At 40.5% G+C, this 23,103-nt stretch overlaps 1 protein-coding gene across 3 annotated transcripts in view; it reads left to right on the top strand.

Annotated features, from left to right (window-relative positions):
* Positions 1-23,103, top strand: part of LOC127442870 (receptor-interacting serine/threonine-protein kinase 1-like) — an 85,258-nt gene that overhangs the window by 4,151 nt on the left and 58,004 nt on the right. The window contains exon 1 of one of the 3 annotated variants that reach the window (XM_051701154.1): positions 23,007-23,049. The exons of 1 other annotated variant lie outside the window; for it this stretch is intronic. The gene's annotated coding sequence lies outside the window, so the exon portion shown is untranslated. Of the gene's footprint in view, positions 1-23,006; positions 23,050-23,103 lie in introns of those variants that run through there. One more of the 3 variants, XM_051701153.1, reaches the window with a different exon arrangement.

The following is a 23,103-nucleotide window of genomic DNA, read 5'->3' as shown; positions in this document are numbered from 1 at the left end:
AATCTTGATGCCGGACGTTCGCTATAATGCGTTTTTGCGTCAGCATCTTGAACGGGAGTCTGTGTAAAGCCTAGTTCAGTACTCACAGGTCCAAGATTGGCCGCAACCCACCGCCTTTTTTCAGTACGATGAGGTAGGGGCTGAAAAACCCCTTCTTCATCTCGGCTGGAGGGACAGGTTCTATAGCACCCTTCCGTAGGAGGGTAGCGATCTCCGTACAAGGTAGCAGCGTTTTCGTCCTTCACCAAGGTGAAGTGGACACCCGGCAAAGTGAATCGCATAGCCGAGTCAGACGGTCCGGACCAGCCCTCGTGATGGATTGGAAAGCGCAAGCCATGCGTCCAAGTTCTGAGCAAGGGGGACCAAAGGGACAACGTCATCGGATGTACCGTCAGGTGGGGCCTCGCGGCGGGGCGGAGCTCGAGGTGCCACTCCACACAGACAAAGAGCTGCTCAGAGACTCTGCGTGCGATCCAAATAGATGCGTAAAGTGTGCACCAGACACAGCAATGTCAGGACTGGGTCTGCCTCCTCCTGGGGCAGCGCTTGCAGGTTCACCACCTGGTCCCTAAAAGGGGTCATGGGAACCTTGGGGGTCTCAGGATCACGTGAGAGTAGCCCAGACCGAACTCCAGGCACGTTTCACTGACAGAGAACGCTTGCAGGTCTCCTATCCTCTTGATGGAAGTGAGCGCAGTCAGGAGGGCAGTCTTCAAAGAGAGTGCCATAAGCTCAGCTGACTGCAAGGGCTCAAAGGGGGCTCTCCGTAGACCCTGAAGAACTACAGAGAGGTCCAATGAGGGAACAAGGCACGGTCTGGAGGGATTCAGCTTCCTGGTGCCTCTCGGGAACCTGACGATCAGGTCGTGCTTCCCTAAGGACTTACCGTCCACTGTGTTGTGATGTGCCGCTATAGCAGCTACATACACCTTTAAGGTGGAGAGGGACAGCCGCTCTTCCAACTTCTCCTGCAGGAAGGAAAGCACTGATCCGACTGCACATCTCTGGGGGTCTTTGTGTCGGGAAGAACACCATTTAGCGAACATATGCCACTTAAAGGCATACAGGCACCTCGTAGAGGGGGCCCTAGCCTGAGTGATCGTGTCTAACACTGCGAGGAGTGTGAGGGCCGAGAAATACGTCTGGGTGGGCCAGTAGGGTGCTACCAGGATGACCTGCTCCTCATCCTCCCTGACCTTGCACAGGGTCTGTGCAAGTAGGCTCACTGGGGGAAACGCATATTTGCAAAGTCCAGGGGGCCAGCTGTGTGCGAGCGCGTCTATACCGAGAGGTGCCTCGTTCAGGGTGTACCAGAGCGGGCAGTGGGAGGATTCTTGGGAGGTGAACAGGTCTACCTGTGCCTGCCTGAATCGACTCCAAGTCAGCTGGACTTGAGGTGCTGCTGACTCCAGAGGAGGAGACGGCGGGTGAGTTGTGACATACAACGGGAGCGCAGATCACCTTGACGGTTGACATATGCTACTGTTGCTGTGTTGTCTGTCCAAACTAACACATGCTTGCCCTGGATCAATGGCCGAAACCTCCGCAGGGTGAGCAGAATTGCCAGCAACTCGAGGCAGTTGATGTGCCAATGCAGCCGTGGGCCTGTCCATAAGCCAGCGGCTGCTTGCCCGTTGCATACAGTGCCTCAGCCCTTTTGGAGGTGTCTGTTGTAACCACGACACGCCTGGAGACCTGCTTTAGGGGAACGCCTGCCTGTAGAAACATGAGGTTGGTCCAAGGGCTAAAGAGGTGGTGACAGATCAGCATGATGGCCACGCAATGTGTCCCATGGCGACATGCCCATCTCGGGACTTGAGTCTGAAGCCAGTGCTGAAGCGGTCTCATATGCATCAACCCGAGTGGAGTGGCCACCGCTGAGGATGCCATATGCCCCAGGAGCCTCTGAAGAGTTTCAGTGGAACCTCTGTTTTCTGTCTGAATGCCTTCAAACAGGTCAGCACCGACTGTGTGCGCTCATTCGTGAGGCGCGCCGTCAACGAGACTGAGTCCAACTCCAAACCGAGAAAAGGGATGCTCTGCACTGGGAGGAGCTTGCTCTTTTCCCAGTTGACCCGAAGCCCTAATCGACTGAGGTGCGAGAGCACCAGGTCTCTGTGTGCACAACACATCCCGAGAGTGAGCTAGGATTAGCCAATCGTCGAGATATTTGAGGATGTGAATGCCCACTTCCCTTAACGGGGCAAGGGCTGCCTCTGCGACCTTCATGAAGACACGAGGGGACAAGGACAGGCCGAAAGGGAGGACCTTGTACTGTTACACCCGACCCTTGAATGCAAACCGCAGGAAGGGTCTGTGTCAAGGTAGAATCGAGACGTGGAAGTACGCATCCTTCAGGTCTACCAGCGCAAACCAATCTTGATGCCGGACACTCGCCAGAATGCATTTTTGCATTAGCATTTTGAACGGGAGTCTGTGTTAAGCCAGGCTCAGTACTCGCAGGTCCAAGATTGCCCGCAACCCACCGCCTTTTTTCGGTACAATGAAGTAGGGGCTGTAAAACCTCTTCTTCATCTTGGCCGGAGGGACAGGCTCTATCACATACTTCCGTAGGAGGGTAGCGATCTCCACGTGCAAGGTAGCAGTGTTCTCGCCCTTCACCGAGGTGAAGTGGATGCCGCTGAACCTGGGTGGACGCCTGGCAAACTGAATCACGTAGCCGAGTCAGAGGGTCCGGATCAGCCATCGCGACGGATTGGAAAGCGCAAGTCACGAGTCCAAGCTCTGGGCAAGGGGGACCAAGGGGACGTACCGGCAGGTGGGGCCTCGCAGCGGGGCGGAGCCCGAGGTTGTTGTGGCCGTGCTGATTTCAGGGACATCGAAGCACTTACCTGGCTCCTTGTGACCACCCCTGGAACACCCTGGGACGGGGGAAGAAGAGGCCTGTCCTCGTGACCCATGGAGACTGTCACATCGGGGGCGGATTTGTGCCACAGCTGGGCGCTCAGTGGTGGGAGACCACCGCTGGAGCGCCAAACCTGCCAAATAGAGTGGTGGACGGTGGTCGTGATGACGGCTGTGCACACCGGATACGTGACCCAGGGAACAAGGAAACCACTCTTGCTCAACTCTTGAGTACTGCAGCCACTTGGGCATGCAGTGCAATTAAATGCAAAAGGTAACAAAAAGATGGAGAGATCTGCTTACCAGCTCCAGAGCAGTGAGTTTCATTGTCCCTGGGTTGCCCGTCTCAAGGGCGCTTTGAAGCCTTTCACAGGTTCTGGGCGGCCGCAAGACGGGTGGCGTCTGCTTCCTACGGTGGGCTCCACGCTGGGGCCGGGCCAAAGGGGCAGGCTGCGGCAGAGCCGGTGCAGTCACCGCAGGGGGACGCCCTTGGTGATGAGTAGACAGGGTGTGGGATCTTGAGCTGCGCCGGGGCAGGATATGCCGGCTAGCATCTGTCTACTGGTCCACCATCGAGAACTGCTGGGCAAAGTCCTCGACGGTGTCGCCGAATAGGCATGCCTGGGAAATGGAGGCAGCAAGGAACCATGTCTTGTCGGCCTCGCCAACTCGACCAGGTTGAGCCAAAGGTGGCGCTCCTGGACCACTAGTGTGGCCATCGTCCCGGGAGACTGCGCCGTGACCTCCGTTGCTCGGAGAGTGAGGTCGGTCGTCGAGCAGAGTTCCTGCATCAAAATGTGAAAACTGGGTTCACGTGACGCCATGCGAGAGACAGACGTGTGAATGACGAGCTCTGCGAACTTTGCTAGTTTTTTAATTATTTTCATGTTGTGATCCGGTGAGATTCGATACACCCAATTACATACTTGCTCTTTGAGGTAAATATGGCAAAGAAGTCAAAATTCTCAGACTCTGGAGACATTAAAATACAAGCTGAGTGTTCAAGCTGAGGCCTCTGACGGGACTGCGGACCGGAGACTCGATTTGGACGGCACGTCGGGAGAAGATATTCAGCGTCAGTTGTCCAACATGTCGGTGATGCTGACGAAGGTTCTTGCTGACTTGGAGGATCTCGCTGTAATACGTCGATCGATTACGGCAATGGAAACAAAATTCTCCAAGTTGTTTACAAGAGTGACAGAAGTTGAAAAACGAATAGATTATCTTGAGTTATCGGAAAGTGAATTAACCGCTAATCCGCCCATGTCCAAAACAGATTTGGAATTAATTTCAGAAAAACTGGAATATTTCGAAAATATGAGCCGAAGGAATAACATACGAATTGTTGGAATTCCTGAGCATGAAGAGGACAGAGATATGGTGAAATTCCTGGACGAGTTTTTCCCGAGTCTGCTCGACATAACAGGCCACAATCTGGAAATCGAGCGAGCTCACAGAGTGCCGGAGGGAGATAGGCCTCGATGCATTCTGGCCAAATTTCTGAAATCATCCGATAAAGATCTCGAGTTGTGCCAGGCGAGGAGCAAAGGGAAGCTTTCTTGGAAGAACCATAATATTTCCTTGTTCCCGGACTTTGCGAATTCCACAAGAGAGAAACGCGATCGGTTCAAGGAATGCAAGAAACTCTTACATCAGAAAAAGATCTCGTTTGCTCTTATGTTCCCGGCCAAACTGAGAATAGAAACGAAGAATGGTCGCAAAGTATTTACTTGTCCAAAACAGGCACTCTCCTTTATAAATACATTGGAGTAAGCCATTTGATGTTTCTTATTTTAGTGGACTGACTCGCGGTTCAGGTACTCTATTATCTGAGGAAGCTGGGTGCCATTTTTGTTTCTTTTTGTGTTGACTCCGCCTAGCGGTTGGAGTTTGTTTTATGGCATGACTCCAAGAAATTTTGAGATTGAGAGAATTTGCATTGAGGCAAGATTTTTAGTTACACTGAAGTTTCCGGCCAGATTGAGAATGGACACTTTGGATGACCACAAAATATCTATATGCTCACATAAAGGACGTCTTTTATAAAGTTGACGAGCTGAGTAAGTTATGGTGTTTTTTTTTGTTGTTTTTTTTGCACGGCCTCCGAGTTAGTTTGGCTCTTGATCATCCAAGGAACCGGGATGCTGGTTTTGTTTTTCGTGCTGGCTCTGCCTAATGGCTGGAGCTTGTTTTGTGGAATTACACTACTTCGGGACAGTTGTGGTTAAATATGTTTGTTCTTTGTGCTTATGCCTCCTAGTAGAATGATTACCTCATCTGCTGCACTCATAACAGCCAGTTCACTGAACAATTGTTTGTCTGTCTGAGGAAACTGAACGGTTTTATATCAGCTGGAGTTTAGTTTGAGGAGGAACACACCTTCAAGACAGTTCTGTGAATTAATCTACATGTTTTTTCTGTTATTCTGCCTGTTGGCTGGGGTATGTTTTACAAAGTATTTTCTGTAATTGTAATTGTGTCTCACAAAATTTGTGCAGAAGCACCGGACTCGAGCATTCCAATGGCAAAGTTGTCGCGGGGGCTCTCGTAGGCGTACATGGACTCTTTGAGTTTAAAGGGATTGTCACCGGTTGGCGCTGTCGTGCGCGGGGTTAATGCGCACATTTTTCTTTTTTCTGTTTGTTTTGTTCCGGGGGAAGTTCGGGGTTTGATTGTTGCATTAATGGGGAATGTGGTCTGTATAATTTTGTTTTTGACACACTATTTTTTTTATTATTTTGTATTATATCAATATGTCAAATGTTAATGTGAATGGGTTATCTCTCTCCACATGGAATGTAAATGGGTTGGGGCACCCCATAAATAGAAGGAAGGTTATTTCTATTCTTAAGCGCAAGAAATATGATATAGTGTTTCTTCAAGAAACGCTTTTTTCCCCACAAGAAGCTGAAAAATTTGGGAAGATATGGGGTGGACATGTTTTCTTTAGTGGTGGCTCAAGTAAGAGCAGGGGAGTCATTATATTGATTAATAAACATCTACAATTCAAATGTCTCAAACAGATTAAAGATAAATTAGGAAGAGTCATTGTTGTGTTAGGAGAAATTCAGGGGCAAATGTTGATTTTGGCTAATATTTATGCACCTAACGCTGATGATCAGGGCTTTTTTTATAGATCTTGAAGGGATGTTGCAAGCTGCTGGCATCTCTCATGACATAATGTTGGGAGGAGACTTTAATCTTTTGATGGACTCAGTCCTTGATCACAGTGAAGCAAAAGTGTGTAAACCCCCTAGAGCTACATTGATACTTCACAAGATCTGTAAAAATCTTGGTCTTGTAGATATCTGGTGACTTTTGAACCCATCTGGTAGGGATTATAAATTTTTTTCATCAGTTCATAAGATTTACTCTAGAATAGATTTTTTTTTTATATCGAAGTCCCTCATTTCATCTGTTGTTGATTGCTCAATTGGAAATATCTTAGTCTCAGATCATGCCCTGGTGAGTTTAGAGATATTGCCACATACAGAGAATAGGAAATCATATAACTGGCACTTTAATGTATCCCTTTTGCAAAATCCTGATTTTCAACAAATGTTAAAGACTGAAATCAGTGTCTATATGGAGACCAACTGGTCCTCGGTATCCTCTGTAGGCGTGGCTTGGGAGGGACTTAAGGTGGTTCTTAGGGGTCGAATCATACAGTATGCCTCATTTATCCAAAAATTCAAAGCACGAGAACTTGTGGAGTTGGAAGGAAATATTAAAAGTGCCGAGGCAGAGCTGAAGCGCCGTATGTCATCTGATGGCCTCAGAGAATTGACCTGATTGAAATACAGGTATAATACTATTCTGTCACAGAAAGTGGAGTTTTGGTTGTTCAGGGCAAGACAGTCATACTTTGAGTCAGGGGACAAAGCAGGGAAGCTTTTGGCTAGATATATTAAGCAGAGAGAGTCTTTTTCTACTATTCCCTCAGTGAAATATGCTGGTGGTGAAATTTTTACCCCAGCCATTGATAATAATAATGCTTTTAAAGAATTCTATCTTGATCTCTATAGTTCCACGTCTTTGTCTACTGATGAAGATATTAGGAACTTTGTGGAACCATTAGAACTCCCTAAACTGACGAATGAGCAAAAAAACTCTCTTGATTCTGAGATAAACTTGGAGGAACTTGACGAGGTAATCAAGTCCCTACCTACTGGTAAATCTCCGGGGCCAGATGGTTTTGCTGCTGAATTTTTTAGATCTTATGCTACAGAACTGGCTCCACTTTTGTTAGAAGTTTATACTGAATCATTAAAGAATGGAAAGCTTCCTCCAACCATGACACAAGCCCGGATCAGTCTGATTCTTAAAAAGGACAAAGATCCAATGTGTAAAAGTTACCGTCCAATTTCTCTGATCCAGCTAGATGTAAAAATTCTGGCTAAAATTTTGGCTAAACGATTAAGTAAGGTTACGACATCTCTTATACATATAGTTTATTCGGGGCCGCAGCTCTTCTGACAACATTAGGCGTCTCATCAGCATCATGTGGTCAGTGGCGAATGATAAGACTCCGGTCGCTGCCATCTCACTTGACGCCGAAAAGGCGTTTGATATGGTAGAATGGGATTATCTTTTTAAGATTTTGGAAATATATGGGTTCAGGAGTACGTTTATTGGTTGGATTAAGTTACTTTATAAACACCCTGTAGCAGCGGTACAAACAAATGGATTAATTTCAGATTATTTTACTCTGGATAGGGGCACCCGTCAGGGCTGCCCTCTTTCCCCCATATTGTTCTGTCTTGCCCTGGAACCTTTAGCAGCCGCGATAAGAAAAGATGATGATTTTTCAGGGGTGATGGCGGGAGGTGTGGCGCATAAGCTTTTGCTTTATGCAGATGATATTTTATTATTCGTCTCCGACCCCACTAGATCTATGCCTTGCCTCCACAGAATTATTAATTCCTTTTCCAAGTTCTCAGGATACAAAGTCAATCGGTCTAAATCCGAAGCTTTGGCTTTGACAGCATACTGTCCAGTAACGGCCTTCCAGCCAGGCGCCTTCCAGTGGCCCTAACAGGGCATTAAGTATTTGGGCATTTTATTCCCAACAAATTTTTCTGATTTAGTCAGAGTTGATTTTGACCCTTTCATAAAACGGTTTTCGAGCAATGTAGACAGGTGGGCTTCATTACATTTATTGATGATTGGGAAGGATAATGTTATTAAAATGAACTGTATTCCAAAATTTAACTACTTGCTACGTCTCTCCCTGTAGATGTCCCCCTCTCTTTTTTCAAGCAATTTGATAGCATAGCGAAGTCTTTCATTTGGAGTGGTAAGCGCCCCAGACTACATTTCAATAAATTACATAGGCCGATTGACAAAGGTGGGCTAGGCCTATCCAAGATTTTGTTTTAATATTATGCATTTGGTCTCAGACATTTGGCTCATTGGTCGCTTCCACCTGAAAGAGCCCCTCCCTGGTTCTGCATTGAACAAGAACTCTTTGCCCCTATTTTGCCATTGCACAGCCTTTCCATCAAACTAAATAGAGAAGTTAAATCACACCCCATTATTTCACATTTACACTCAGTATGGACAAAAGTGTCCAGAGTGTTTAATTGAGATATTTATCTAAATGTTGCCTCAAGCCTATGGCTTAACCCCAAAATATGCATTAATAGTCCCCTTTTTGTTGGTCAGAGTGGATTGCGAGGGGGGTTAATTCACTCGGTGATCTTTACGAGAGCAGTGTGATGAGATCCTTTGAAAATCTGGTTCAATATTTTGGGATCCCCAGATCTCAGTTTTTTAGGTATCTTCAGTTATGCCATTTGCTCTGTACTATTTTTGGGAGTAGCATACATCCCCCTAAAGCAGCAGATACTCTAGGAGTGGTGATTTCTGCTTTTGGAAAGGGCCATGAGGCATCAGTGTATTACTCCTTATTAATTCAAAGTCTGGGGGACGGAGTCTCAACCACTCTCAAGAGATTATGGGAGAACGATTTAAACCTGGAATTGGAGGAGAGAGAATGGGCTAAGATTTTAAAAAACATAAAAACTGCATCGAGAGGGTGCGCCTTATACAATTCAAGATTTTACATCGGTTCTATTGGACCCCCTCTAAATTGTATAGACTTGGTCTTAAAGACAAACCACCTGCTGGCGATGCCAATCAGAGGCAGGAGACATGGCCCATGTTTTTTGGTGGTGCGCTGAGATTCAGGAATTTTGGTTGAAGGTTCAGAGTGTTCTGTGTGACGTGTTGGGCATTCGGATTTCGTTTTGCCCCAGACTCTGTGTTTTGGGTGATGGGGCGGTCATCGACGTAGGTGATAAATACATAAACAGTTGGATCCTTACTAGTGCAATGATAGGCAGGCAGATTGTTTTAAGGGGTTGGAAGTCAGTGGGAGCACCCTCAATTCAGGAGTGGTGCGAAGAGATGGGAAGAGTGGCAGCCTTCAAAGAGGTATCTTGTAGAAGGCTGGGGATATGGGATTCTTTTATTGGGAAATGGGATAGATATTTGACGTTTTTGGGGGGCTCTCGCAGTGGGTCTGTGGAGAGAGAGGTATAGTTTAGAGTTGTATGTTTATTATAGGTGTATGTGTATGTATATGTGTATGTGTATATGTATGTGTGTGTGTGTGTATATATCTATATATGTATATATACATATATATATGTGTGTGTATGTATGTGTATGTATCTATATGTATGTGTATATATATATATATATATATATATATATATATATATATATATATATATAGTGTGTGTGTGTGTGTGTGTGTGTGTGTGTGTGTGTGTGTGTGTGTGTGTATATGTATATATTTATTTATTATTTTATTCTCTGTAAATGTGTGTACTTATGTAAGACCACTGGGATGTTCGTTTGGGATGGGGTTCTTGATCAGGGAGGGGAAGTAGTGGGTGTTAATGTCAATTCGCTGTATATATGTTTTGTTTTTCTTTGTTTTGAAAATTAATAAAATGTTAATCACAAAAAAAGTGAAAACTGTACATATACATATTAAATGTTAATGATGAATAATTATATAAATATTAAGCATCTAGGCAAATGAAAAACTTTATGAATATGGTGCATGCAAGTTTAAACATGAAATAACTAATAATGCACTGTGTACGATGAGGTATGCTTAATAACATGCTTTATTAACAGAGAAGAAAAGTTATTTCATGTTAATTAAGGCTTTATTAATGTGTAATGATGCTACACTCAATATACAATGTGACCCAACAATGAATCAGCAATAATATAGGCTAATTTGACCTAGTGTGTGTGTGTGTGTGTGTGTGTGTGGTGGGGGGGGCGGATAATATGTCCACATTTTGAGCTTCAGTTAGCATATTAGCTTACAACAAACGGGGACTAGCTAACTAGCTAGTCTGGTTGTTGAAGAGAATTTGGTATAGTTAAACTTACATATTTTGCAAAGATTTTATTCTAATCACTTCTGGCATATTTTATGCTGACAGGTTTAACATGTTAAGCTTGGGCAGAGCAAGCAAGCAAGCAAACCTATGGAAAATTTGTCAGTAGGAAAGTAAGCTACTCACTCACCTCAGTTGAATTTTCCACCACTGAAGACAGAAAAAAAACTGCATCTTGATGTCACTAGAGTGGATGGCCTTTCCTTAAAGGGGTGGATTCCCCAATATGACAGGTTGGACAATCATTTAATTTAATTATAATTTAATAATTAAATATTATTATTAATATATAATTTGTTAGTATTTAACTAAACAATGTTCATAACAATATGTTAATATCACAATAAGAATGGAAATTATACAAATAAAAGCTGAAAACTGTATAAAAAGAATATAATGTCAAACATGTGTCATCCTGGATAACAGATGACATTATGGGCTAACAGAAAAAACTGTTATCCTCTATGACAAAATTGTTATTATGACAAAACTCAGTTTGAACCTTAATCAGGCAGTTGTTTTGGCTATCTATAAAAATCTGCAACCTTGACCATACTTCCAAGTATGTAAATTCACATTAAATAAACACATTTGTAGTGATGCACCGAAATGAAAATTCTGGGCTGAAACCGTTTTTTTTAATTTTTTATTTATTTATTTATTTTATTTGTATAATTGTATTAATATTATACTTTTTAATAAATTTCATGAATTTAATGAATATGAATTGAAAAACTACAAACCAATAAAATGATCATACTTTTATTATAAGTAACACACCAAAATTGGACAGAAAATATATTAAAACAATATTAATTATATTATTCTTCATTCAGTTCTGTAACAATCAAATTTAACAGATTTTTTTTACCAATTATCCAAATAATGTAAAGTTCTAAAACACTATTATGATATGCAAAACAGCAGTCAAGTAATGAATTAGCAGCTCTAGGCTAGCATCTTGCAAATACAAAAAGTTTAAATATGCTACACAATCATTTTAATGAAAACAACAGGCAAAACACAGAATGGCAGAGGGCATCTATTCTGTTTATGTAAATATATTTCCACTTTAATTGAAAATTACTGTGCAAAACAACAGTGCAAAACAGCAGTAATAGAACTAAAACCAACCTCAAACTGTAAACAACAGAAGTAGTCTCAAGTGAAGAACAAAGTTATGCAGGGCTACACAAATTTTAATGTAATTGCTATACACATAGCAAATTGGACTGCTTTCTATTTAAGTAAAAGTGGCAGGTTTCTCTTCAATAACAAAAGTTGCTCAGCTTTCTGGCAGGAGAGACGGTTCCTCTTCTCATCAAGAACATGAGATGATGCACTGAATAGTCTCTCACTCTCTGTGCTGGTGCTTGGGGCAGATAAATACCTGAGTGCAATCCGTGCAAGCAATGGAAAGCGATCTTTGTTCATGCGCCAGTAGTCAAGGGGATTGTCGCTTCTGGCAATGGGTAGTTCAGCTAGATAAGTCTCAAGTTGTGGTGTAGCTGCACTAGTTGTGGCACTGCTGTGGATCAGGGTGCTTTCCTGTAGAATCTCGTCAAACATGTCAAAGTGAGGGATTGTGCGCCTCATCACTTGTACACGACTGTTTCTCTGCCACACTTTGCTCTGTGCTGCGCGTTGAGTATCCTTCACCAGATGCTTCCATCACCTCCAGCACTGCCTGTATAATTTCTAGTGCACGCTGCTTTTTCTCCGCGTCAAAGTAATGTTCTTTAAATCCCGGATCTAGTACTGTTGCAGTGCAATACAGAGGGTTGGACGCAGTGTCTAGAAAGAGTGTTAACAGCCTCCAGTAGAGTTTTTTTTTAGCTGTTTTTACGCCATGGTCTGTTTCTGCCTTTTTTCCGATCAGACGCTTCAGTGCTGCGATCAAGGGAATATTTTCAGCAACAGACGCATTAGCTGAGCTTATTTCATTGGTTAACTGTTTGAATGGAGCGAGAAGAGACATAATATTTTCCATTAACATCCACTGATGTGCACTCAAAGTTGTTGGCAGATCGTAATCTGTCATGTACGCAGCTACGACTCGCTTTTGTTCAAGTAGACTTTGCAACATATAGTACGTACTGTTCCAGTGAGTGGCTACATCTTGCTGCAGTCGTTTGCGTGGCATTCCAAACTGTATTTGCAAAGCTTGTAATTAGGAATAAGTTAGCAGAGAATGCTTAAACCTTTCTCCCTGATGCTGTTATTTCTGATATGCTGCGCTGACTCAGCACTCCCTCATTCACAGCCAACTGCAGTATGTGTGCCATGCACGGTATGCTATTGAGTCCACTGTCCTCCATAGCCTTTGCCAGGTTCCGTGCATTATCTCTGACAATCAGATGCACTTTAGATTTGTCGATGTGCCAAGTATCAAGCATGGTAGCTAAAGCATCAGATATCACTGCTGCAGTGTGTTACCCCACAAACTTGTGTGTGTGAAGCAAAATGTTTCGCAATTTAAAATCAGCGTCTATCCACTGCACTGTTAAGCTAAGCATGCTAGTTGGACTTATGTCTGAGCTCCAAATGTCTGTGGTAAAACTTAGAGCTGGGATGTCTGTGGTCATGAGCTCATGAACGTGTTTTGCAACACGGTCAAACATTTCAGGTAGACAGGTTTCAGCAAAATAGCGTCTGCTTGGCAGTGCGGGGAGACATATATTTTCGGCTCATATTTTTGGCCTTTTTTCTCTTTCGGCCAAAAACTGAAAATGCCATTTCCGGGCGAAAATTTTCGGCAGCCGAAATTTCGGTGCATCCATATACATTTGCATAAAATTAACATTATATATGTATTTCTTTTTAGCATTATACCAGATGACACAGGATTTTACTACATAGTGTACCAGTGAGCGAAAAGGGTAAATTAAACACATTTTAAGAGAGACTTACTAACCTTTCACCATTGTTTGGGGGTCCTTCAGGGTCTTTTCTGATTGTGTAACATTTTGTCTGATAACATGTCAAAATAAAATGCCCCATAAAATTGCTCCAGATTGCTTGTTATCCCGGATGACATTGGCTGACTGCCAGTTTTGGGACAGAATGCTCCAAAGCATAATAATCAACTGGGTGTCATGTTTCTTTAAATATTTTAATATATTGTTGGCAGCACTCATACAATAATGCCTGTGGCAGAGATTTTAGGTTTTATCTGATTTTTAACACTTTTTGTAGCTTTTTTGCATTTCACCATGAGATTTGGACAGTTATCTGGTATGACACTGTGTGAATATAATGTCTAATAATTCTTAAACTTTGTAAAACCCTCATTACATGTTCATATCATTTGATAAACAGAGATTAATAGATTCAATAAATGTGTTTTTTATAAACATTTTCCTTATTTTTACTCCATAAAGGGGTTTGGACATAAAAATTGCACATCACGTCATTGGTCCACAAACAATAGTATGCAAGTATAAACACCACGGGACCACACAGCCATCATACCGCTCAGGAGGGAGACGCATTCTGTCTCCTAGAGATGCACGTAGTTTGGTGTGAAAAGTGCAAATCAATCCCAGAACAACAGCAAAGCACCTTGTGAAGATGCTGGAGGAAACAGGTAGACAAGTATGTATATCCACAGTAAAACGAGTCCTATATTGACATAACCTGAAAGGCTGCTCAGCAAGGAAGAAGCCACTGCTCCAAAACCACCATAAATAAGCCAGACTACGGTTTGCAAGTTCAAATGGGGACAAAGATCTTACTTTTTGGAGAAATGTCCTCTGGACTAATGAAACAAAAATTGAACTGTTTGGTTATAATGACCATCGTTATGTTTGGAGGAAAAAGGGTGAGGCTTGCAAGCCAAAGAACACTATCCCAACCGTGAAGCATGGGGGTGGCAGCATCATGTTGTGGGAGTGCTTTGCTGCAGGAGGGACTGGTGCACTTCACAAAATAGATGGCATCGTGAGGAAGGAAAATTATGTGGATATATTGAAGCAACATCTCAAGAAATCAGCTTGAGCACAATTGCATTATCTCCCGCATATTTGTCCAGCAAATGGGTCTTCCAAATGGACAATGACCCCAAGCATACCTCCAAAGTTGTGGCAAAACGGCTTAAGGACAACAAAGTTAAGGTATTGGAGTGGCCATCACAAAGCCCTGACCTCAATCAGATAGAAAATTTGTGGGCAAAACTGAAAAAGCGTGTGCAAGCAAAGGAGGCCTATAAACCAGACTCAGTTACACCAGTTCTGTCTGGAGGAATGGGTCAAAATTCCAGCAACTTATTGTGAGAAGCTTTTGGAAGGCTACCCAAAACGTTTGACCCAAGTTAAACAATTTAAAAGCAATGCTACCAAATACTAACAAATTGTATGTAAACTTCTGACCCACTGGGAATGTGATGAAATAAATAAATGCTGAAACAAATCATTCTCTCTACTATTATTCTGACATTTCACATTCTTAAAATAAAGTAGTGATCCTAACTGACCTAAGACAGGGAATGTTTTCTACGATTAAATGTCAGGAATTGTGAAAAACTGAGTTTAAACGTATTTGGCTTAGGTGTACGTATATAAACTTCTGACTTCAACAGCAAAATCCCTGGTGTTAATTTAACACTCCTTGGTGTCTCCACGAGTCCACACTACAGGAGTTAAAAACTAAATCTGAGCAGTGTTGAATCTAATCTGTGTTGTGTTTAATGTTGAACTGGCCAAACAGTTAATGAGCTCAAGTAGATACACTCTCTGAGTGATGATTGATCATTAGTGATGACACCTGCTGTTAACAAGCAGAGTCTACTGAAGGAAAGAGGAACAACAAGAACAAGAGAACAAACCAGCAGACACCTCAACAATTGAATCTGTGTTACTGAGATGTGAATGAAGTGCAAATAAAATAGATTATTTGACAACAATCTCTTAATATGTTGTGTGAGGATGTTTAAGAAATGTGGATTATTTTGTTTTTCATGTGTGTACAAAAGATATTTTTAAGAGAGATTATCTCTATTTAGTGTTGCTGATGTCATTTTGGTCATTTGAAGTCACCATTTTGGTGATTAGTGTTTACTTTGGTTAGACACTTGAACTTTGTATAGTTGTACAACAAATTTCTTCCAACCAGTGCAATACTTTCTAGGAAAACAACAATAATGCATAGTGATTGAGAAAATAATGGTTGGTTAAGTTAAAGTATCTCTTACTAAGACTTAAAGTAATTTGGCTTTCTCATATGATTTGAAAAAAATATGTTCCTATAAAATTCAGACTCAACATGGTAATAAAGGAAGGGTCAATGCAATACTGTTGTGACAAGTTGAGCAGTTACTGTCTTCAGAGTACATAATCATTTGAGCTGACATTAAGACACACAGACATCAACATTTCACATACAAAACGCAACAACAGTGACAATCAGCAAACTCATTTTCAGGCTCATGCCGCAATGCATGCTGGGTGCCAATGTTGAGTTCTGTACACATCCACAATGCATTGTGGTATGACTCTGAAAATGAGTTTGTTGATTGTCACCGTTGTTGCATTTTGTATACTGAGTCTTGATGTCTGTGTGTATCTTTGACAACTCAAGAACGTTAACCCTGAGAAATATATGCTCACTTTGTAAAAACATAATTGCATTTACCCATTTTTATTATTTACAAACTATATTTCCCTAGTAAATGCAAACTACAAATTAAGCTATGACTTCTGTTCTTTACTCTTTGAATGATGTCTCAATGAGGTACTTTAACGCTTCAAAAAGTATTCTTTCCATAGTACATCATAATTGATCTCCTGAACAATACTGTACTGGTTGGAAAAAAATCATTTTACTATTAGACAAAGTTCAAGTGTCTAACTAAAGTGAACACTAATCACTATAATGTTGACTTCAAATGAAACAAAATGACATCTGCAACACTAAGTAGAGACAAATCTCTATTAATTCTCAGTAAAGAACTTTTGCACACATATAAAAAACAAAAGAACCCACATTTCTTAAACATCCTCACACAACATATTAAGAGATTGTTGTCCAATAATCTATTTTATTTGCAGTTGATGTACATCTAATGTTGTGTGACTTTAAGACAGATTCAGTTGTTGTGGTGTTTGCTGGTTTGTTCTCTTGTTTTCCTGTTCTTGTTGTTCCTCTTTCCTTCAGTAGACTCTGCTTGTTAACATCAGGTGTCATCACTAATGATCAATCATCACTCAGAGAGTGTACCTACTTGATCTCATTATCTATTTGGCCAATTCAACATTCAACACAACACAGAGTAAATTCAACACTAGTTTCCATCCACTATTCGCACTATTTTATTATCGACAAAGCAAAAATGTTTTTTTTTTTGTGCAAAATTTGCCGTCTTCTGCCTGTTTCCATTCAAATGGACTTTTATCTATAAACATGGTGTGCGTGATGATGTAATGCCTTAAAAAAACACTCTGTCACATACGTTTTTGTTTATCGCAAAAGAAATCTGTCCTTAAGCCGTTTCCATACAGAAATGTGTGTTTATTGCTAATTGTGTACCTTTCGTCTCCCAGATGTCCCTAATTTTTTTACTCCAAAGTTTTGGTAAAATGGGGAGAGTATTGAGACAATTCATTGAAATTAGACGGCTTACTGTCATTTTAATTTCACAAATAAATGCAATCAGAAGATGAGGAATTGCAATCAAAAGGGAGCAGTTGCATTTCTGATAGGACTGTAATATTGGTCCTGATGTTGCGCCTATCGCAGGTTGCCACCGGTTCCGACCCAAAAGTGAATCGTCATGGCACTGTTCAAGCTGGCAACCTGCACCAAGTAGTGGGGAAAACTTTCGGTCTTAGTATAAGGACCATCCATCGATGTGTATATGCGGTGTGCACAGCTATTAAAAAAACATTGATGCAGTGTAATATCAGGGTTTACATATGATACATTCCTGATATTCAATAGGCTGTTTTGAACAATCAGCTAATCTAAAGCATTGCCATCACAACTTTTAACAACCATCTGAACTTGATTATCATCTAAAATTAATTTTAGCCTCATAATGCAATTTACATTTTGTGAAGAAGCTCAGCAAATGTGATCTGAGGTAAAGAGGGTTAGATTTCAAATATTTAAACGTTTCAAAATGTTCAAAAGCTCGTGTTCTGAAAGTGAACTCAGCATTGGACAAATAGTTCTGATAGTTTATAGTCTTGAAAAAAGTGCAGAACATTCATAGAATGTCATTCAGCCGACTTTTTTCGCCTACAGAACAGGGTAAGGCTAATTTAAGTTTGTGTAAAGAAAAGGCCTATATAGGTTTAAAAGTATAATTTTTCCGTTTGGTAATATATTTTTTTAATTTAATGCTTTTTTCGTTTAGTAACTTATTTAATTTAATACAGGGAATTTTTCCGGCATTTCTTCAAAAGTAAGCTAAACAATAATTGTATAGAATACAACAGGTGCATCTCAATAAATTAGAATGTCGTGGAAAAGTTCATTTATTTCAGTAATTCAACTCAAATTGTGAAACTCGTGTATTAAATAAATTCAATGCACACCGACTGAAGTAGTTTAAGTCTTTGGTTCTTTTAATTGTGATGATTTTGGCTCACATTTAACAAAAACCCACCAATTCACCATCTCAAAAAATTAGAATACATCATAAGACCAATAAAAAAAACATTTTTAGTGAATTGTTGGCCTTCTGGAAAGTATGTTCATTTACTGTATATGTACTCAATACTTGGTAGGGGCTCCTTTTGCTTTAATTACTGCCTCAGTTCGGCATGGCATGGAGGTGATCAGTTTGTGTCACTGCTGAGGTGGTATGGAAGCCCAGGTTTCTTTGACAGTGGCCTTCAGCTCATCTGCATTTTTTGGTCTCTTGTTTCTCATTTTCCTCTTGACAATACCCCATAGATTCTCTATGGGGTTCAGGTCTGGTGAGTTTGCTGGCCAGTCAAGCACACCAACACCATGGTCATTTAACCAAATTTTGGTGCTTTTGGCAGTGTGGGCAGGTGCCAAATCCTGCTGGAAAATGAAATCAGCATCTTTAAAAAGCTGGTCAGCAGAAGGAAGCATGAAGTGCTTCAAAATTTCTTGGTAAACGGGTGCAGTGACTTTGGTTTTCAAAAAACACAATGGACCAACACCAGCAGATGACATTGCACCCCAAATCATCACAGACTGTGGAAACTTAACACTGGACTTCAAGCAACTTGGGCTATGAGCTTCTCCACCCTTCCTCCAGACTCTAGGACCTTGGTTTCCAAATGAAATACAAAACTTGCTCTCATCTGAAAAGAGGACTTTGGACCACTGGGCAACAGTCCAGTTCTTCTTCTTCTTAGCCCAGGTAAGACGCCTCTGACGTTGTCTGTGGTTCAGGAGTGGCTTAACAAGAGGAATGCAACAACTGTAGCCAAATTCCTTGACACGTCTGTGTGTGGTGGCTCTTGATGCCTTGACCCCAGCCTCAGTCCATTCCTTGTGAAGTTCACCCAAATTCTTGAATTGATTTTGCTTGACAATCATAAGGCTGCGGTTCTCTTGGTTGGTTGTGCATCTTTTTCTTCCACACTTTTTCCTTCCACTCAACTTTCTGTTAACATGCTTGGATACAGCACTCTGTGAACAGCCAGCTTCTTTGGCAATGAATGTTTGTGGCTTACCCTCCTTGTGAAGGGTGTCAGTGATTGTCTTCTGGATAACTGTCAGATCAGCAGTCTTCCCCATGATTGTGTAGCCTAGTGAACCAAACTGAGAGACCATTTTGAAGGCTCAGGAAACCTTTGCAGGTGTTTTGAGTTGATTGGCATGTCACCATATTATAATTTTTTGAGATAGTAAATTGGTGGGTTTTTGTTAAATGTGAGCCAAAATCATCACAATTAAAAGAACCAAAGACTTAAACGACTTCAGTCTGTGTGTACTGAATTTATTTAATACACAAGTTTCACAGTTTGAGTTGAATTACTGAAATAAATGAACTTTTCCACGACATTCTAATTTATTGAGATGCACCTGTATGTTGGTGTTCCATAAAAGCACACTGATGCTTTTCTCCTAGTATTGTGTATTTATTTTTTATTTAAAACATCTTTGTGCATAGAAATTATGTTTTTTGTATTGTGGGCTAATTTCATGACTGTCGACTATTATTTTGAATTGTGTGGAAAAGCAACTTTAATAAATAAATGGATGGATTAAATTAATCGCAAACAGTGGCCATTCATTTGTTCTCTGTGCACTTGTCGATATGCATGATACGAGATATTTGTGTTGGCACTCCTGGAAGTGTTATGTTTGCAGCATTGGATCTATATGCCGTTAAGATCAATTCATCATCACGTACGATAAATTGGCTTTCAAGGATGTATACCGTCATCATGAAAACAGGCTAACGATTGGGGCAAATTCTGTCACGTGACACTACATTTTTGCGTTAATATGCATTTCAATCAGCTTTATTTTGATGCGCTAAAACTTTTTTCACAAAAAAATCCTTGGATAGAAACGTAGTTACTGTTCAGTGTTAGTTTTTAACACTAGAAGAGTGGACTCGTGGAGATACCAAGGAGTGTTCATTTAACACAGAGGATTTTGCTGTGAACTGTATATCATGGTGACGATATAAAGTGTCATTCAATAGAGAATTTGCTTTATCATGTATATCGTGATATGTAAATATCCATGTGCACACCATGAGCATATCTATCAGTGGGCAGGGCTTCATGTGAGACTGATCAAATTTAATATTATTAAATATAATTTAACCAATTTTTAATAAAGTTTTTTAAAATCTTTATTCTATACCCTTTGTGAGTGCCTTGGATTAGTTTTTTCTTCATGAATACCTAACACATCTCCAAAAGAGCACCAGTGGAGGTAATAGTTAGTTACACATCCCTGAAGCAACTTTCTGCAACCATTGTTTTTTGACATTCATCTCGTGTTCGGTGCTTCATACATGCTAAATATGCTTGCTTCTCATCTGACACGCACATCTGTGTTTCATTTGAGTGTCGCGCGTGCTATCTCTGAGTTTTTTTCTTTTTGTTTTTACCTTTAAGTGCTGTGGAGGAAGTCAAACATCTCAATGGATAATAATCCATTTAAGAATAAACCGGTCGACACGGGTAGATTTTGCTGATTACGGTGATTAACCGGCGTTCTTATCCAATGTATGCAGGTGTTGAGCGCATGCCTCTTCATGGTTTGACGTCAAAAGCAGAGAATAACTCGATTATTTCAAATCTCATGTAAACACGAATTTCGTGCTTAGTCTGATGTTTTTAAATAATCTGATTTTTTTTTAGTTATTATGGAGCATATTGGTGTGCATGCCATGTAAACATGCTCAATGTTGATTTCAGATATGTGATTGAAACTAGTAAGAAAGCCTTTGAAGATATCTTGAATTACTTTTCAGTTTATTTATATCTGAAATCCCAAACATAATTGTACAGATATAAAAAATGTGAATGTTGTTAATTAGCTTATTTAGAATGACTATTATGTGTGTTAGGCTGGTTTACATCACCTAAAAGCGACATGAGTTTTTTTTTTTTTTGTGGTGACAATTTCAGATAAACGGAGACCAGGGCTAGTTGTCACAAGGGCTGTATCTCCATAACTACAAAAGTCCAATTGCATATATGTGTTGTTTTCACAAATATTGCTATGTTTTTGCTAAGGTGTTTTGAGTGGTTGCTTACTGGCCCAAGTCAAAAGAGTCCACCTCCAACTCTCTCTGATATTATTGGTCTCTATAAATATGACTGGAGTCCCATCTGCAATGCAAGTCTATGGGGAAACTATAAGTCTTTCAGAAAGTAATAACACACTTCTAACTAAACAACCGGCATGATTTGAGGTATAATTCGTGTTTGTATCATGAGTTAAATGCTGAAGTTCAATGCTCAGAGTTTTTCAAAACATTAACCTTCCATTTGAATGATGCTTGCCTTAGCAAACGCCACGAATACACAACTGAAAGCAAGCATTATATATTGTTGGGGGAATATTATGCATATTACTGTACATTAGGGGGCATCGATCGTCATATAATTTCTAACATCAATATATTACATTTCCCTCTCAAAGTTACAGACCTAAAAACAATTGCAGCAAGGGAACTGGGAAGTCATGACCATCTATCTTATTTATTCCATTTCCCATGGCACAATGTTTGCAATGGCTAGTAATGCAGTGAATGTCAACACTTCTGATCCAACTGTCGAGCTCTCAGTCAGCATCTCCACACTCAAGTGTGTTCAGTTCCTGGATGAGTATGAAAGCAAATCTGTCTCACATTTAAAAGCCACTGAATTCAAAATTTCAATAACTCATTTTGACTTTATTTTTTCAATGTTTATTTGCCATTCAAAAAAATAAAGTCAAAATGAGTTATTGAAATTTTGAAGAGCTGAATTCAGAGGCAAAAAATTCACATACATAGTTTCAATGCTGAAAAATTCAGTGCTAGAAATTCAATGGCTTTTAATGTCAAAATCTGGTGAGACAGATTTGCTTCCATAGGCGAGCCCCTCTTAAAGGTACAGTTCGCATTATAACAGACACGAAGCGATTGCTCATCCACACTGTTTCAAACGTCGAAAACAAGCTCTGCACTCAGTATGTGTGACGCAAATTGTATCATCAGCAGTAGCGGATCCTGGCATAGGCAATATAGGCAGGCGCCTACAACAGGTCACCTGGTTACCTGCTCTGCCGCCCTGCACAGAACTCGCAAGAGAAAGGTGCCCCGAATTGTGCAGCCCCGCACTTGGCTCGATCGTGATGGGAGAAAGGTGCCCCAAATCATGATTTTTAGATATTTTTACAAGAAAACAATAGAAAAATTATTATCAAAAATATGATTTTTGCCCTAATAGCAAAGGTCTTACTAGAAATATGTAATATGATAAAAAACAAATATGATCATGCCTGGTAACGTGCATGTAAAATGGATAAAAATAGCATTTTAGCTTAGTGTAAAGCTGACAATTTATACAAGGTTTATTTCTATTTCTTCTGCTCCAAACGTACTTCAAACTTACTTCTCTGTCTGCTCGTATGAATGTAACACATCATAAGAAAGTGTTTCACCGCTGTTCAAATGCACTTTGGATCGCATCATTTATATGTATAAATGTTTTTCATCTGAAAGGACTAAATATTAAATGAAACAAATGACAATAAAATGCAAAGTAATCTCTTTTTGAATGTAACTGTATTCTAATTACCAATGTAGTGGAATACAGTTACTTATATTTAGTATTTGAAATACGTAATCCCGTTACATGTATTTCATTACTCCCAGATATTATTGTAGTTATTTTACACTGGTAAAGCTTGAATCGTTTGGATAAAAGTATCTGAGGAATGCATAAATGTAAATGTTGTTACCACCAACGCTCTAATTTTCATTTATTTATTTATTTATGATGTATTATAAGACAATATGCACGTTATATATGTATTTATTACCTAAATAATAAATAAATAAGGACTGTTTTGCAGTGAACTACAATCTTAATTTCGATTACAATGAATAACTGCAAACATTAATCTAGTTATTATTATTATTATTATTATTATTAGGCTATTGGATAAATATAGCTTCTATGATCCCACTTAGAATATCTACATGTTAAATATTTAAACATAACTTAATATAGTTCGCGAACTGGGTGATCTTGTTCTCTGGTGTTGATTATGTAAGTCTGGTTTAGTTTTACTTTCACTTTCCGGAAGCAGAGAAAAGGTGGTGTTATGACACACGGTATGTGCTGGGTTGAGTTTTATTTGGTTTCTAATCAGTTTTAAAGATGATTTT

This window comes from Myxocyprinus asiaticus, chromosome 6, assembly GCF_019703515.2.
Source record: "Myxocyprinus asiaticus isolate MX2 ecotype Aquarium Trade chromosome 6, UBuf_Myxa_2, whole genome shotgun sequence".
Taxonomy (NCBI): domain Eukaryota; kingdom Metazoa; phylum Chordata; class Actinopteri; order Cypriniformes; family Catostomidae; genus Myxocyprinus; species Myxocyprinus asiaticus.
The sequence above is the reverse complement of the archived record's forward strand: the minus strand, read 5'-3'. Positions and strand labels throughout refer to the sequence as shown.